This window comes from Peromyscus eremicus, chromosome 6 (genome assembly GCF_949786415.1).
Source record: "Peromyscus eremicus chromosome 6, PerEre_H2_v1, whole genome shotgun sequence".
NCBI lineage: Eukaryota > Metazoa > Chordata > Mammalia > Rodentia > Cricetidae > Peromyscus > Peromyscus eremicus.
In genome coordinates this window covers 97,111,929-97,124,935 of record NC_081421.1, presented here as the reverse complement: position 1 = coordinate 97,124,935, position 13,007 = coordinate 97,111,929, and the positions used below count along the sequence as shown (strand labels likewise).

Genomic DNA, 13,007 nt, shown 5'->3' with positions numbered 1-13,007 from the left:
CAATTGGATCAATTAAAAATCTTTATATTTATTTGGCATATATATTGAGATCCCCAGTATTAGTAAGAGGGAATTAAAAAATAGAAGATGGAGCTTTTACGGTTTCTTCAGTTCATCAGCTTCATAGAGATCTGATACTACTATAATGAATGTAGTACATACTTTGGGCTTGTTCTGTGTGCATGAAATTAAGCTTGAAATTTAAATGTATTAAGTTTGAAGGGATGATTGTGTTGTGATTGATTGTCCTCTAAGTGAACCAACCACTGTCTTGGGGCTTACAGGTGTTCCGCTTGCAAAAGATCACCCCAGTTGGGCCTGCTGATGTTTTACATCCTTCAACACCAGCTTGGGAAAGGGCATGCAATTTTCACTTAAGTCTCCAGTTTCTCCCTACTACCTGTTACATGCAACTCTGCATTAATTGCACATGACCTCCTCTGGAAGGGATAGTGTATATACAGGCCAGGGAAGACTGGAGCACCATGTATGAAGTATGTGGTTATGGAAGGCTCTCACCCCTGTCGGATAAGGCTTTTCATATGCTGCCTGTTGGGAAAGGAAAACCCACATTCCTTTAGGGAACTCCTCAACTGTCCTGTTAGGGATCCCAATACACTTATTGACTCTCTATAGTGAACTCTGGGAGAATCACGCCTTTGTTTGTCATTGGGACCTCAAAAGAAGGGGTGGAGCATTGTTTATTGCTCACCTGGGAGGGAATTTTAGCTACAAATAGGAATTGAATTTTGTCCTTTATCAAGTAGATGAAGCAAAAAATAAAAATCTGTAACTTGAGAAATTACCTAACACAGAAAAGTAGACATAGAAGTGGAAGATGGAAGAATACTCTCTCTCTCTCTCTCTCTCTCTCTCTCTCTCTCTCTCTCTCTCTCTCTCTCTCTCTCTCTCTGTGTGTGTGTGTGTGTGTGTGTGTGTGTGTGTGTGTGATAATGAGAGGTGTTTTGTTTTTTTGGTTTTTTTTTGGCTTGGATTTAATAGGAGTTGCTACAATGTGTTATTCACATTAAGAAAGAACTAGTGGAATGCCAAGATCAAAGTTATATGTTAAGGAGTTATTTCTGTGCTAAAAGCTAGATGAAAACAGGTAACAAAACAGACAGTAAGGAAAGTTAGGCCCAAAAGTATTTTGTATGCAGAGGGTAAAGGGAAGGTAAAAGTTATGATCTCACCATTTGTCCTAAACTTTAGAAATTCAATTTACTGTACAAAGCATACACTTTACTGTGAGGTGTTTGGGTAAATAGTCAACTCTAAATGACTACAGGTATACATCTAAAGCAAGAATATGAAAACATTCTCACTCATTGTGTTATATTTCTAGGTGTGTGAAATAGATATAGTTTTCTAATTTCTTCTTTTATAACTTTCCCTTTAGATGCTTATCTGCCTCATAAAATTTCCTTGTAGGGCTGAATCTCATCAATTGAGCTTATAAATGAGGATACAAAGTCAGATATGAAAGTTGATTGAATCAATAAACTGAGCTGGAAACTGTTGACAGTTGCTGTTCATATTGTCTGTTATAGACACACAGCACGAGGAAAGAATTCAGTCTTGGATGAGAAGCAAGCAGTAAGTGGATCACAGACTTCAGCGCAGCACCCACACACTGCACTAGTCCCAAAGATGGGCACTTAATAGTTCATGTCACTTTCATTTTCCTTTCATGGAACGACCCTCATTGTGTAGCCAAATTCAGTTCTTCTTCATCAAGACTGTTTTCTAACATCTATTATAATAAATGACTCATAGAAATACTGAATTATGAAATCAATGCTGTAAAATGAGCTAGAGTCTTTTCCTAGACATGAGGGAAAACTTTTTTTCCAGTACTGATAAAGAAACATATTTCTTACAAGAGCCTTTCTCCTGTCCTCCTCTCTTCTCCCCTTTCCTTCCCTATGCCCCCTCCCCTTTCCTTCCCCCTATCCTTCTCTTCCTTTTCCTCCCCTCCCCTCCTTTCTCCTTCTCTTCCTTCCTCTCCTCTCCATTCCCCTCAACTCATTTCCCCTCATCTCCCACTCCCTCTCCTCCTTAATCTTTGTGGTACTAGAAATTGAATCTCATTCCCCATTAATGCTAAGTGAACATTCTATTACTGAGCGAAATCTTGACCCTAAAACTTGTTTTTTCTGTACAGGACTAAACTGGAAAACTCCAGTAATAGAAGTACTTGGGAACAGACCAACGAGGCAGCTGCTCTGCAGTCTGGACCCATCGCAGGGTCTTTTACTGAACAGCTATTAGCCTTAGTTCTTTTTCGTCTGGTCTGCTGCCTGGTAAATGGTTAACTGTAATGAAGATGAGTGATCACCCAGAAAACAAGGGGTCCATCCCAGTATCCCATTGCCAATGAAAGAGAGCTGGACTTCCTCAAGAGAGAAATCTAGGCATGAGGGGATTTAAACTGCTTTGACAGGTAAGTTAGAATTGGTATGGATCTTTTGCCTGGGAAGGTATTTCTGACTCACAGCAAAGGGAAAAATTTCTCCTACTATGTTGTTATTCTTGCAATTGCTTTGTACATAGAATTTCCAAGTCTCCTATAATTTAGTAAGTGACAAAACAACATTGTGGGAATCCTAATATTCATTAATAATACATTTGTTGGTCTCATTCTCTACCGTGGTGTGATGCTTTATTCCAAACGTGAGGTCTTAGATGTTAGATAAATATGGCAGTGTCATAGAAACAAAGAGATAAAAAACAAAGTCTGTAAAGAGAATTGAAATAACAAACAACTATATTCATCCTACAAAAAAAAGCATTTCACTTTTGATATGTAGTAAAAGGAATTGTGGAACTTTTCATGAAAAAATTAGGAGGAAAAGCAATTGAGTAGGAAGGAAGGGTCAGTAAAAAAAGATTTTATTATACTTATTGATTTCCGGGGGCTCAATGTAATACTATCTGTAAGGTCATCCTATTGCAGGGGCAACTAGAGCTCAATCAAAATAGTAAATCACACTAGTAATTGTGAGTTTATACTTTTTCAATCAAAATGATAACGGAAAGTGAAAAGTAATTCCCTGGTAGCTCCTTTCCTGTTATCAAGGGGCTTAGTGAACTAGAAAGCGTCATTTTTAACTGTCCACAGCTTAAAATCCAATTCGCAGAGAGCTGGTCAACTAAAACATAAGCTGAATGTTGTATTTACACAAGATCATAAAAATTACAGACTTGGGAAGGCTTTTCCATGTAAATATAGAAAACACTCAAACCCTATAAGATAGACATAAATGATAGTTGAGAAAACAAAATTCAAGCATAGCTTTTACTGTTTATTAACAAATCATGCAGGATGAAGAAGATTTAAGAATACAGGCACCAAAAACATGCAATATACTAATAAGCAGTCACAAGGACAGGCTTTAAAAAGTGACATCATTTCAATGGCGTTTCAGAATGGCATGCCTCGCCAGCATTCACAGGACTTGGTCATGATCACATTTTTCCAGTTAAATTCCCACTTCTTGCAGGGGTGGTGGTGGTGGTGAGACAATGGGGTTAATTGTTGCTATATGTGATAAGATCATTTAAAAAAAACTATACAATAAAATGCATTTAGCACTAGACCTGTCCACAGCACCTGAAATGAAGGCCCTTTCAAAGCAATCCCCAAGGGTCACGTATTCCTGGCAACGAATGTGTACCTGACATCTATTAGATGTTTTCCAGTTTATTCCTGATATGACCCTAATGATATTCCTATTACAAGGACTGGAGCCTATCCAAAATGTGGAGAGTGAGGCTAAGAGAAAGCATCGGGCTTTTTCATGTTAGCAAGTGTGAGAGCTGGACTCACCTCTGGGCTCCCTACATTCAGTATCTACTTCTGCTTTTCCAATGTCAGCTTCTACTGTGACCTAATAGAATTGACTCAAATATATATTATGGAAGCAAAACACCTCTCTATTATGTATTTTTTTCTTGGTAAAATGATATGAAGTAAAATTTTCCATTTTAAAATCTCCTTTGCTGCTAGCACTTTTTAATGTAAATGAGTTTCAGCTAATTAGGAGTACTCAGGACAGCTTCTGGAGGGCACCAGGAAGCAAAGGTTAAATTCCTGTTGGAAAGTAAGACCTTGAAAACAAGACAACCTGCTAGCAGTTTTGGTGTATATTTGCAGGGTAACAGAAAGCCCACTGCTTGAGACTTAGCTCTAATGGTCTCTTTCAGATACGGGAGACCCTGGGGGACCAGTTCTCTATGGCTCCTTGAGTCCTGAGAAGTTCAGCTGACAATCTGCCCTTCTGCCCTTAAAGAGTTTTCGAAAGCCCTCAAGGCACTGAGTCAAAGCTGTCCGTGTTAAAAATAGTGTGATGTTTTTAATTTGGAAACCTGATGGGAAGAGCTGGGTTTGCATTTTCTAATGCACAGAACAGGTTTAACAGATTGAGGTAAGGCATCTAATGGTCTGAATTTTAGGAAAACAGGAGAAAAATAAAGAACTGTACAGTACTTACTTTTATTAATTTATATTTATATCTTACTTAGATGATTGATATTGGTAAACATCTATTTTTCTACCTGTATATATATATATATATATATATATATATATATATATATATATATATATATGAACATTTTATGTGTGTATAAATATGTGTGGGAGGAGAGATTGTATATATACATGATATGCATGCATATGATGGCTGGATCTTATGCATTGGGTAGCCAGCAGGTAGGATACAGTAAGTGAATAGGAGACTTCTGATGATTTCAATGATAAACACTAGAGACATACCCAAACAATTAGATTTGCTGGACTTCGTAGCATATAACTGTAATCTCAGCACTTTGGAAGCAGAGGCAGGAGGTTAATCCATTCAAGTTTATACTCTGCTATATGACCAGTTACAGGTCAGAATGAGTTACACCAGGCCCTATTTCTAGTAATCAGACAACAAACAAAAAATTTAATTTCTCTACACTCAAAATAATTACTTTTGAGTTCCTGATTTGTGTCAAGCATTTTGTTCACTTTTAGGGATTCTCTGGATAGAAGTAACATTTTCTACTGCAGTTTGAAATCTGGAGACAACTAGAGAGAGAAAATAGACAGATGTATCTTAACTCTTGTTGAATTTGGTCTATGAACATTTGACTTAAAAAAATTATCATTTTAACATGCAGACATTTTGTTTCTGGAAAAAAATGATTTCTTTGACATGAAAATCTATTTGAAATAGAGGTTGAAATTTATTTCCAACTAACATTAGTTGCAGTGATGTAAGAAACATATCTAGCAGCATAAATTTACCTCATGGTACCTTTCAAATACCGGAAATTATGTCCACTTTTGTGTGTTTTCATTGTCATTATCCCCTCACTCTAGATTGTTTGGGTAGATTAATTTGGGATCTCACAGGCTTCCTTCTATGCAGTCTCTTCTACATTTTACTTTCAATATGTCATCTAATAGACTCCAATATCTTTGTGTATGTAGATTTACTTTCTGGTATCACTACTGCAGCCCATAATACTGCAAGGAATCTTGGGCTCCAAGGCAGGTGGCTAAAGTTCAATTGTGATATTGTTGCTGTGTGAGTCTGAGAGGCTTACATGACTTTTCTGTGCCTCAGACTCTTTATCTATAAAATTAAGTAGATAATATTAAAGGATTAAATAATGACAGATACAAGTAAGTGAATATTTATAATGCATAAACCATTATGAAGTCATTAGCTACCATTTCAGTGTTTAAAACTTATGTGTTTATTGGTTCATAGATACACAGATCATTTCAGGAAATCTATCAACTTTTACAAATACAAATATAAGGCCATAATCTTCAGGCAATGATAGTGGCTAAACACAAAAGCAGACAGGAAGTTTACATTAATAGAAAACAACAACAACAACAACAACAACAAACCCACGTCAATTCTTGTTAGTGTCAGAGTGAAGAGGAGTATAAAATCAGAAATGATAGTGGTTTGCATTTTGCTATTGTCAACTTTTTTCTTCCACAGAAGGTGTGGGATGTCTCATTGGGTCTCTGGCTTTCTTTTATTCACTTGAGCTTAGCAAATGGAAAATTCTGATAACAGACAAGAGATAAATGGGAATGGAGCGAGGGAATCATATTTTCTCCTTGCAAAGTCATTTTGTGCTGTATGATTACTTCAATCAAAGGTTAAAACAACTGTGAAAGAGGGATTCTCATGTTTGGTAATGGGGTTTTGTTACATGGTCTTTGTCTTTTGGAAGGAGGGTTGTCAGACAGGGTGAGAAGAGTTCATTAAAGCTATGTATGTGTATTTATATACAGAAATCATGTGTATTATATTTTTTTTAGGTAAAGAGCTATTAGTATGATTCCTTGTGGCTTTTGCAAACATAATCAGTGTTATTTTACATACCTCCCTCTTTCTTCTATATTTACATCCCTTTCTGCTCCTTAAAGAGTCCTGTTTTTCTATTTCAACTATCAGATAGCTTGTATACTCAACAAAGACAACAACAAAGGACATGCCAAAGTGGACAGGGAATGGCCAGGAGACCACAACCCTAAACAAAGAAGTATGAACACCTGAGAAGAGCTGGGAGCAGGGGAGGTGGTCTTCCTGAGGGAAGACCATACCAATTGATTGTACACTGCCAAACAGCCTGTCTTTAAAAGTAACACTGTATAGACTGAGCACTGTATATATATATACATACACACACGCACACATGGACATGCAGTAAGGATTAGTGAAAAAAGAGCCCATGAATTTGAAGAAGAGTAGGGAGAGGTACACGGGAGAGTTTATAGGGAGGAACAGGAAGAGAAAACTGTTTTGATTATAATGTAATCTCAAAATAAAAAAAAGAAAAATAACCAGGAAAGCATTCCCTACCCACACAACGACATGCCCGTTCTCACCCCAGAAGACTCTCTCTGTCAAATTGTATGTGATCTTTTCTTCCTGATTCCTCCTCAGAAGTTGAAATTAAACAATCCTTGCCTTCACAGCAACCAATCTTAGGGCATCATTACTTTGATATAGACTTATGTCCTGCATGAACTACTGCACTACTGCAAATTGTCCTTTCATTAAATCCTGGGCAGTTATGATTGCTGTTTCAGTTTTATAGAATCTAGTATGGCATAAGCAGCTATTGTAAAAGCTCTCGTAGATTCTGGAAGCACAAGCTGGAGGTATGGTGAAGCTCTATGATGTAAGTAACATGATGAAGGAAGATATATTGAAAGGCTCCTAATTGAAATGTATTGGTTTTGATGATTTGGCACCTTGGTTCTGGGATAATTTGAAGCTCTCCTAATAAAAGGGCAAAGAAATCTCTAGATAACACAAAGAAGTCAGACAGCACAGGTGAGCATAAGAAACCCTCTTGTGCTTCACTTTGCAAGAATCCATTAGTAAATACTTTTTTCTGAAAGCTTGACACACACCATAATGGACCATAGGGAGAAAAATGAGAGCAAGAAGATTCATCTGATGGTAATACAGTCATTCTTGGATCTCACAGGAGCTGGGAAAAAAATTGAACAATGAATTCAAGTTTCTAAATAATGAGGAAAGGGCTGTACACATGGCCTTATCTCCATAATTCCAACATCCTGTCCATATTCATGAAGCAACATGGGATATGACTGGGGTTATTTCACACCCCAAATCTTTGGAACAGTATTCTGTGCATTGCAGTGAGATAGTAAATATTTTAAAAGAAACAACTGTTAAAAAAATAAATCATAGTTTCTTAAAAACAAAATGTCAAAATGAAATTAATTGAGTGGTAATTGCATAAATGAATACACTCTTGGTAAGGAGATTGTTTATTCAACAGTACCTTGTTGACTTAAAGCATTGATTTGTTCTCTTATATACACAACTTCGGGGGAGTGACATTCATGCTAAGGAAAATAGATATCATTATCTATTTCTCCTTTTAATAAGGGCTTGAGACCATATTGTCATCTTTGAAAATGAGCCTAGAATCATTGATTTTCCACTATGTTTTTCAGGGCTGAAATTGTCTTCTGTTTTCATAAGTGATAAAAGCGAAGACTGTGTGACCCTGGAAATTGGCTGGGTCAGTCTTGACACTCTTTGGATTGAAGCCTGGTAAATGGTGACAAATCTCTGGAGGGCTCCGTGTTACCAATGGATTTTTCTTGGGAAAAAGAAACAGCACAGCAATAGCATTGCTTCTACAGAGTTGAACTTTCTGATCCCAAGTAGAGCTATTTTGGGCAATTGAGACTCATCCTCTAATATTCTTTCTCCCACTGATAGTCTACTTGGCTGCTTAAAAGAAACTGACAGAGAAACTAAACCAGCCTTCCCTCCGACTGTAGGCTGCTCCACTCCAGTAAGTTCAGCATTTGCGTTCCTAAAGTTGTATGCTCGTTACTCTTACTTTATTTACTAATTAAAAATATTTTATATAATTTTGTTCAATATAACATTAATCAGTGTATACTCCCTGTATGTGTAGGTTGTACAAAGAGCCATTATAGGCATTGGGGATATAACAGTGAAGAAAATAGACAAAAATCCCTTCTACCAGTGAGTTATTATATTTGCACAATGAGACTGACATTACCAAAAATAAATATACAAATCATTTGTAAGAAGGTGAACACTAGAGTGGGAAATAAAGCAGAGGCAAGGAAAGGAATGAAGGCCATGGGTCACTGTGTTAGATTATCAAGCGTGTGCCTCACAGAAAAGGAAATGTGGCTGAAGAGTTGAAGTTGTCCAGAAATAAGAGAGGTGATGCCAAAGTGATAGGGCTTTTGCAAAGAGATTTTCAAGTTATGTACTGAAAGATCTAGAAATAACACCCAGAGCTGCTTTTCTGCAGTATCACTGAAGGGATAGCTGAAGATCTTTTAGGGCCATAAATGTTATTAGTGTGCTTTTATTTACCTCGAGCAAGAGGAAAGTTCTGAGCAGAGAAATGGCATTACTCAGCCTACCATTATAAACGTTTTGTGGCTGCTATCATAAGAAATGACTAAAGAAAGGTAAGGAGAGCTCAAAGAAGCACATAGGCTCTGAAACGGCTCTGATGGGAAATGATGACAGCCTGGACCATATGAGCATGATGTAGCTCATGAGAAATAATTTCATTGTGATATATTTTTTCTGTATTTTTCTTTCGTGTGTGTGTGTGTGTGTGTGTGTGTGTGTGTGTGTGTGTGTATTTGTGTATAACAAAATGCCAGGAGTCTTCTTTGATTACCCTTTCACTTCCTTCTGAGTCTCTCAGACAACCCAGAGCTGATGACTGTTACTCTGTTGACTTTCTTGCATCTGTCTTCTGAGGCTAGAATCATGGGCAAGCCACCATGTCTATGTCCCATTTATGTGGGCTCTGGGGATTGAAAGCCAAGTTCTCTTGTTTGGATGACACATGCTTTAACCTTTGAGTCATCTCTCTAGCCTTGTTTTGAATATTTTGTAAGAGCTTAAATACAGTACAGGAGAGAAAGGATATCTGGAAGGACTGTGTGCTATCAAGTCAGAGGAGGAGGTTTAAAGCTGGGTAGTTTGGGGGTAGAAAGATAAACAGAAACACTGTGTTTGAGAACAGTATCTGGTAGCATATGACAGGTAAGAATACCAATAAATAGCTTATTATCCATAAGAGTGAGCTCAGCTGGAGCTTGGTAAGGTTTCAAGATTTTTAAAAACAAATTATTATTATTATTATTGTTGTTGTTGTTGCTATTGTTATTATAATATGTGTGTATATGTATGTCACCTTTATTTATGTCTGTATGCCACAATCCTGGCTAGTATCTCAAGAGGCCTGAAGATGGTTTAGCACCCATGTTGGTGCAAAAGTTGAACCTGGGTCCTTAGAAGAATGGCCAGGACTCTTAACTATGGAGTCATCTTTCTATTCCCAAGATAAATATTTTTATTTAAAGTCATGTGATTTATTGATATAAAACAAACAAACAAACAAACAAACAAGATACATATAAGCAGAGGAAAGAAGGTATATTAGGATAGATGCCTGGGAGGTATTGAATTTATAAGATAAGGAGAGGAAACCAAACATATATATTGAAAAACAGACATGAGTTATGAGCAACGTCAGGAATTCACAATGGAATGGGAGCTGACTAAAGACTGAGAGCTCTTTTGGGGGTGTTTTTGTTTGATTTTTTGAGTATATTCACTATTACCTTTGCTAAAGTTTTGTTTTTGGTTATATTTGGTGAAAGACAAATTCTATTCTTTCATTCACTCAATTACTTTGAAAGGAGTTTTTGAAAATAGAAATGGAAATGACTGCTCTATCCTGGGACCCTCCATGAAAATTCCCCATATCACTTTCCAGGTCGAAGATTTTTCTTTGTGAACAGCTAATTAACTGATAGTTTAGAAGAAAAAAATGCTGCTGATGGCAAATATGGTTACAATGTTAATGATGTGAAATAAGGACTAAGAATTACTTGGGTTTAACAATAGATGTCAATCAACAACCTGGCCAAGACAAGTTGCTCATTAGAGTAACTTAAGCTATGATAAAAACTAATGTAAAGACCATGAGTATAGCAACAATGTAAACAATTTAAAATTACTGTAGAGTCTAGAAATAATTCTGTAGTTTGAGTGAAAGGTATGGGAACATAGAGTTATTTAAAAAACAGAATTAATAGCCCATTTTTAGATAGAGAAATAATTTGGAAGAGAGGAAAGACTCTAGACCTATGCCTGTGAATAGTCAAGGGGAAAGTGGATTAAATCAGTGGTAGAGTCTGTGCAGTGGTTTGATGAAAATTTCCCATGTGCTCATATGGAGTGGCATTGTTTGATAGGATTAGGACATGTAGCCTTGTTGGAGTAGATTTGGCTTATTGGAAGACATGTGTCACTGGGAGTGGTCTTTAGGGTTTCAAATCACCAACCCAAACATAGTAGCTCTTTCTCATTCAGTTGCTTGCTATGTAGATGTAGAAATTCAAGCTACTTATCTAGCATCATGTCTGCATGTGTGCTGTCATGCTTCCCATCACAATGACTGTGGACTAAACCTCTGAATGTAAGCAAGCCCTAATTAAATGCTTTCCTTTATAAGAGTTGCTGTGGTCATATTATCTCTTCACAGCCATAAGACATGTAGACTAAAGCAGTCTGACATCTCCATTACTACTTCTTTAACACATTATTTTATATCAGAACATAAGCCTGAGTGTTCTTATGGCATGTCGGCCTTTAATTTATGTCTATGCTATTTTAAAACAATTTATTGTAATCAACCATATCTATAAAAATATTTTGCTAGAAAATTATGATCACTTGAGTTTTAGTCATACAGGTTATTAAAATTATGTTCTCTTCTCAGTCAAGGAGTTCAAATGCTTCAAGTTAAATTAATAAAGGCTAGAAAGATTGGCTCACCAGGTAAGATCACTTTCTGCTCTACCAGGGAACTTGAGTTTAGTTTCCATACCCAGCTCCATGGGAAATATAATGCTGTTTTCTAGCCTCTGTGGACACACACACACACACACACACACACACACACACACACACTAACACACGCACAGTCACACACACTTTAAAAACTCTTAAATCATGCCTGCTATTTTACTTCCATTTGCTCATAATCATAGTGAAATTGCTTTTGCATAATAGGCACATATCAGAGTTTGCTTATGGTTGATTTTGTTTCAGTAAAATAAGAAGCAAGACCATCATTTGAAAAGGCAAAGGGATGGTATAATCACTAGTTTGAGAAGTGGGAATTGAGAAACAGTGCTTGAGAGGAGAAAGCCATTGTCATAGTCAGGGTTACCATTTTAGTAATGAAATACTATGGCAAAAAGCAACTTGTTCATCACAGAAGGAAGTCAGGACAGGAACTCAAACAGGGTAGGAACCTGGAGGCAGAAGCTGATGCAGAGGCCAGCAAGGGGTGCTGCTTACTTCCTTGCACTCAATGCTTTCTCAACCTGCTTTCCCATAGGACCCAGAACTACCAGCCCAGGGGTGCCAACCCACAATGGACTGGGATCTCTCTATCAATTGCTGATTAAGAAAATGTTCTAAAGACTTGCATACAGTCAGGTCTTATGGAGACATTTTCTCAATTGAGGCTCACTCCTCTCTGATGATTCTAGCTTGTGTCAAGTTGACAGAAAATTAGTCAGCACAACTACCTATAAAACAAAGATTTAGCCAGGCGGTGGTGGCACATGCCTTTAATCCCAGCACTCGGGAGGCAGAGGCAGGTGGATCTCTGTGAGTTCGAGGCCAGTCTGGTCTACAGAGTGAGATACAGGAAAGGCGTAAAGCTACACAGAGAAACCCTGTCTTAAAAAACAAAAACAAAAACAAAAACAAAAAACAAAAACAAAAAACCCAAAGATTTATGGGGTGATACCAGAGCTCTATGGTAGGTCTACTCAAGATCTATAGCCAGGAATACAGTGAGAATAAGCATGTGTCCTAGGAACAGTCGGGTTCAGAAACATAGGCATAGACTAAGTTTAGATGTGTATGCAGCCTAGGTTGAGTCATTACAGAGGAATATGAACTAAGTCAGGTTGTAAGGTACTTCAAAGAATATATCATGAAAAACCTTTGGCAATATGAGCTTGAAATAACAGGAGAATAAGAGCGCAAGAGAAGTGGTAGTGTGCAAAGACCGATACCCCACAAAAGCAGAGCTGCTTTATAGAACCATTCTTTCCCCTTCACATGAAAATATACTTGTAAATTTGACTTAATAACAAGATAAATGTTATGGATATTAAGTGATCAATATTTCAAAGTAGTATCATTGACCTAAAAGAAATGACAACAAGCAAATACTCAATATGCTAAAAGTAAGATGTAGCTAGGTGGTAGTGCACGCCTTTAATCCCAGCACTTGGGAGGCAGAGGCAGGCAGATCTCTGTAAGTTTGAGGCCAGCCTGGTCAATAGAGTGAGTTTCAGGACAGCCAAAGCAGTACAGAGAAAGTCTGTCTTGAAAAAGAAGACAAAACAAAACTAACAAAGCAAA

General features: G+C 37.2%; 1 protein-coding gene across 1 annotated transcript in view; it reads right to left on the bottom strand.

Annotated features, from left to right (window-relative positions):
• Ndst4 (N-deacetylase and N-sulfotransferase 4) overlaps positions 1-13,007 on the bottom strand; it is a 284,281-nt gene that overhangs the window by 127,937 nt on the left and 143,337 nt on the right. The window lies entirely within an intron of this gene.